Below are 4,336 nucleotides of genomic sequence, written 5' to 3'. Positions count from 1 at the left end.
TTGGAGTCTCAACTGATCCAGAGAATGTCAGATTGGGAAGGCTGACCAAAAGGAAACCACACACTGGATAAAACCCACCCTATGCTACAGAGCTGAGTTTTCCACACAGAAAATAGAACCAGATTGGTTTCCATCTCTTCTTGCAAAAGGAAGATAGCAATATCAGGCTTATGGCCTCCCTAGGATATCTAACCTGTTCCTACAGTATCAGACACATTCACATTAATTTCTGGCTTATCAGAATTTCTTTTTTTAAAAAAACAAGCATTGACTCTAGTAGCTGGGACTATCAAAAGCAAATAGCTGTTTTTATTTCTGAAATGTGTATGCCACTGAAACAAACTTCCAATAGCTTATAATAAGATAAAAATGCAATAAAACATCCACAGTAAAAAGTCTTTCTTGTTTTTCTTTGAAGACGTTTCACTTTTCATCCAATAAGTTTCTTCAGCTCTGAGCTGAAGAAGCTTCTTGGGTGAGAAGCGAAATGTCTTCAAAGAAAACAAGAAAGTCCACTTGCCTCTTGAAAAAGCATTTTGGGACAACAGTGACCTGGATGACTGAGAATCTCCATAGTGCAAGTGCAATAAAATATCTGTCATTATGGAAAAAATATTATTTCATAATTCCAATAGCATCACAAGCACAAAACAATTCATAACAAATCAAAAACAAAGGTCAGAATTACAGTCTAAAATAGGAATGCAGTAGTGGCCGTTCATAACTCAAAGGCACTCTTTCCAACAGTTCAGCTGTCACCAACTTCTGAGTGGCCATAACTCTAGATTCCCCAAAGAGGATTCCAAAAGCAAAGGAGATCCAAAAGTTACTCTTTCTGAATTCATTTCACCTGACTGGAACAATGCTGGCAGCTGTTCTGCTTCAAGGCTGCAGGAATACACACGTAGACAGTACTTGGAAGCTGAAGCAAATAGCAGACAGCAATGTAATTTAAATCCCTAGCAAAGAGTTCTTCCTGAAAAACTGCAGATACACTCCAAGAAGCAATAGCGTAATCCAAATACATTCCCAAAGTCACAGAAAGCCAAATCAGGTAGTCAGCCGGTCCAAGAATCACAAACTATTATTTTGAACTGTTGTTTTCAACAGAGATTGAAGGCAACTGGCTGCACTTACTCAGGCCTCATCCTTTGCTTAGTGAGAAGCTTCATTGACTGGCATTGCTCTGCTCACTGCTGCATGCATCCAGATTTGGGGCTTGGAGGATGTGCCTAATCATCCAACTGCTCCAGCTGATCAGAAAATGCCTGTGATTGCTCAGCCTCTTCAGATGAATCGTGGCTTGAAGATTCCTAAGTCTGACAATCCACAGTCTCAGCTGGAGCAACATTGTCAATGTCCAAATCAGAATTCTGACCCATGACAGAAGTGGTTTCTCCTGCAAGCCATTCTCAGACATCTCAACTCTGGTTAGAATGGATAGTCTTTTCTGGTACCATGATGCCAACCCATGTAAGGATTAAAAGCTAAAAATATCACTTTCAATTGAAGCTGGAAGCCTATTGATAAGGCTTCCACATAAGCCTTTAAGACAGTGGTTCTCAACCTGTGGGTCGGGACCCCATTTGGGGTCGATCGACCATTTCATGGGGGTCGCCAAGCAAGGCTGTCCGCCATTTTTTTGTCCTCCATTTTTTTCCCCTTTTCCGGCGGGTGCCTTACCTCCCTTGGGCTGGGCCAGCTGGTGGTCGGCCTGCTCCGTCTCTGCCACTTGCCAGCTACGCCTCGGCCGGCGCAGGGGGCGGAACCACGCATGCGTGGCGCTCCCGGGCAGGGAAAGTCCTCGACTTACGACCGGTTGGGTAGTCCTCGACTTACGACCGGTTTAGTCCTCGGCTTACCACCGGTTTAGTCCTCGACTTACCACCGGTTTAGTCCTCGACTTACCACCGGTTGGGGGTCGCGGCATTAAAAAGGTTGAGAACCACTGCTTTAAGACAATAGCAATTAGTAACAAACGTACTGCTGCATTTTGCACCAACTGCAGTTTCTGAATGATCTTCAAAGAAGACTGAGAACACAGGGCATACGGTGATGATAAAGGAGTGAATCATGTAGTAGCCAGTTTGTGCTTAACTATGACGCAGTACATAAACATGGATGGAGGCATCCAGCTTTGTTAGGCATATTCAGTAGCTGCATGCTCTTAAGAATTCTGATTTAGCATTTTCTGTAAACATAGCCTTTTCAATTAGTAGAATTGCCAGTTAGTAGAATTGAACTTTGATGAGCTGCTATTCAGCAGTTCTAAAACAGACTTCTTTACTCACAGCCTCAACGGGAGATATGCAACAACATGAGCACTCTTCAACTGTGAATTTAAAAGATTTCCTATGTGTTACAACTCATTAAAAAATATACTAAAGATTTTATTATTCAATTATTTAGTGCATTAATGTGAGCTGAAATGCTGTTTTTCAGTTAGCGTAAACCTCACCGTAAGTTTGTTTAAACAGGGTTAGTAGTTTTACAGAGGAAAATACAATCCGCGCACTGCTTTTTTAGAACAGATACCAGAAAAGTACCTTTACAAGTGGAATTCTTTATCCTTCTGCTTTAGGCCATAAAAGCAGAAATGCCTGTATTTCTGAGAAAGCTATAAGCTTAAGAATTTAAAGAATTTGAAATAAACAGCAGAAAGTCAATAAAGATTTTAACTCAAGAAATTTATGAACAAATCAAAGGCCCATGTGTCAGAGAGAGATTATCCCAGTCAAAAGGAGGGGTCAAACGGGATCAGTCTGGAATTGTTACCTAGATACAAGAAGGCAAGGTTTGACACCCATTCACCCCCGCTTAAACACCATTGAGCTTTACCTAGCCTTTCCCAGGGGTAAACTACTAGTATGGGAATATTGCTATGAAAATAGGCATAGAACAATAAACTAGCAGTTTTAATTCTTCTTTTAATTCTTCACTGATGTTTAATTCTTCACTGATGTTCGCACCTAACATCAGGCAAATTTGGAAATATTAGATACAGGGGTAGTCAACCTTGGCTCTTTTATGACTCGTGGACTTCAATTCCCAGAATTCCTGAGCCAGCTTAGCTGGCTCAGGAATTCTGGGAGTTGAAGTCCACGAGTCATAAAAGAGCCAAGGTTGACTACCCCTGTTAAATTAGAACATTTGCTATAAGATTTTGGAAATAATTATATAAATAAATAGTACCTTCATGGGAGCTAAATTAGTCTATTTTAAATCGTAAGCAATTCCACACTTTTGTGATTTTGGAAACTGGACAATAGAAGGGACTAAAGATTCCAGGAAGAAAAGGAAAAAAGATAAAGGTTTACCTTTTTTTTTTTTTTTTTTGGTCAGCATTGAGACAAAATAACAGCAAATGGTGTGACATGAAACGTTTTAGGAATCTTTGAAAAATGGGCTCAAAAAATAGCAGCTACAACATCAGCAAAGTCTGCTTCTATAAATATATAATTTTTCAAATATGTTAAAGAACAAATGACAGATGGGAAAGACAATAGCCTGGAAGATCTAAAGCCTTGAAGCCTTTGAGATGGGAAAATTTAAAGAGAGATCAAATACTCCAACAATCCTACAATGAAATAAAGACTAAGGTGGTTAGAAGTGATAAGAAAGATGATTTGACTAAAATCAAATCAAAGATGATTTGACTAAAGTTAAAAAATTGTTGGAAGGGACCTTTGAGGTCTTCTAGTTCAACCCCCTGCTCAGGCAGGAAACCCTATACCATTTCAGACAAATGGCTGTCCAACCTCTTCTTAAAGACTTCCAGTGTTGGAGCATTCACAGCTTCTGGAGGCAGGTTGTTCCACTGGTTAATTGTTCTGTCAGGAAATTTCTCCTTAGTTCTAGGTTGCTTCTCTCTTTGGTTAGTCTCCATCCATTGCTTCTTGTCCTGCCTTCAGGGGCTTTGGAGAATAGCTTCACTCCCTCTTCTTTGTGGCAGCCCCTGAGATATTGGAACACTGGTATCATGTCCCCCGTCGTCCTTCTCTTCATTATTATTATTATTATTATTATTATTATTATTATTATTATTATTATTATTATTATTATTATTATTATTATTATTATTCCAATTTATATCCCGCCCTTCTCCCGAAGGACTCAGGGCGGCTCACAACATTATTAAAAACAAAGAAAGACCCACACACCCCACCGAATAAAACCAAATTAAAACCAAAATTTTTGTGTTGTGATAATTAAAATTTCTAAAAAACCCAGTTTAAAAATCCTCCCTAGGCCAGGCCCGCTTGTTGGAAAAGCCATGTCTTGAGGGCGCGGCGGAAAGTAAGGAGATCCGGAATAATCCGGATCTCGGGGGGTAGTT

Source organism: Protobothrops mucrosquamatus, unplaced genomic scaffold (assembly GCF_001527695.2).
Source record: "Protobothrops mucrosquamatus isolate PMUCROS unplaced genomic scaffold, P.Mucros_1.0 scaffold2151, whole genome shotgun sequence".
NCBI classification, from domain to species: Eukaryota; Metazoa; Chordata; class Lepidosauria; order Squamata; family Viperidae; genus Protobothrops; species Protobothrops mucrosquamatus.
Note: the sequence above shows the minus strand (reverse complement) of the source record.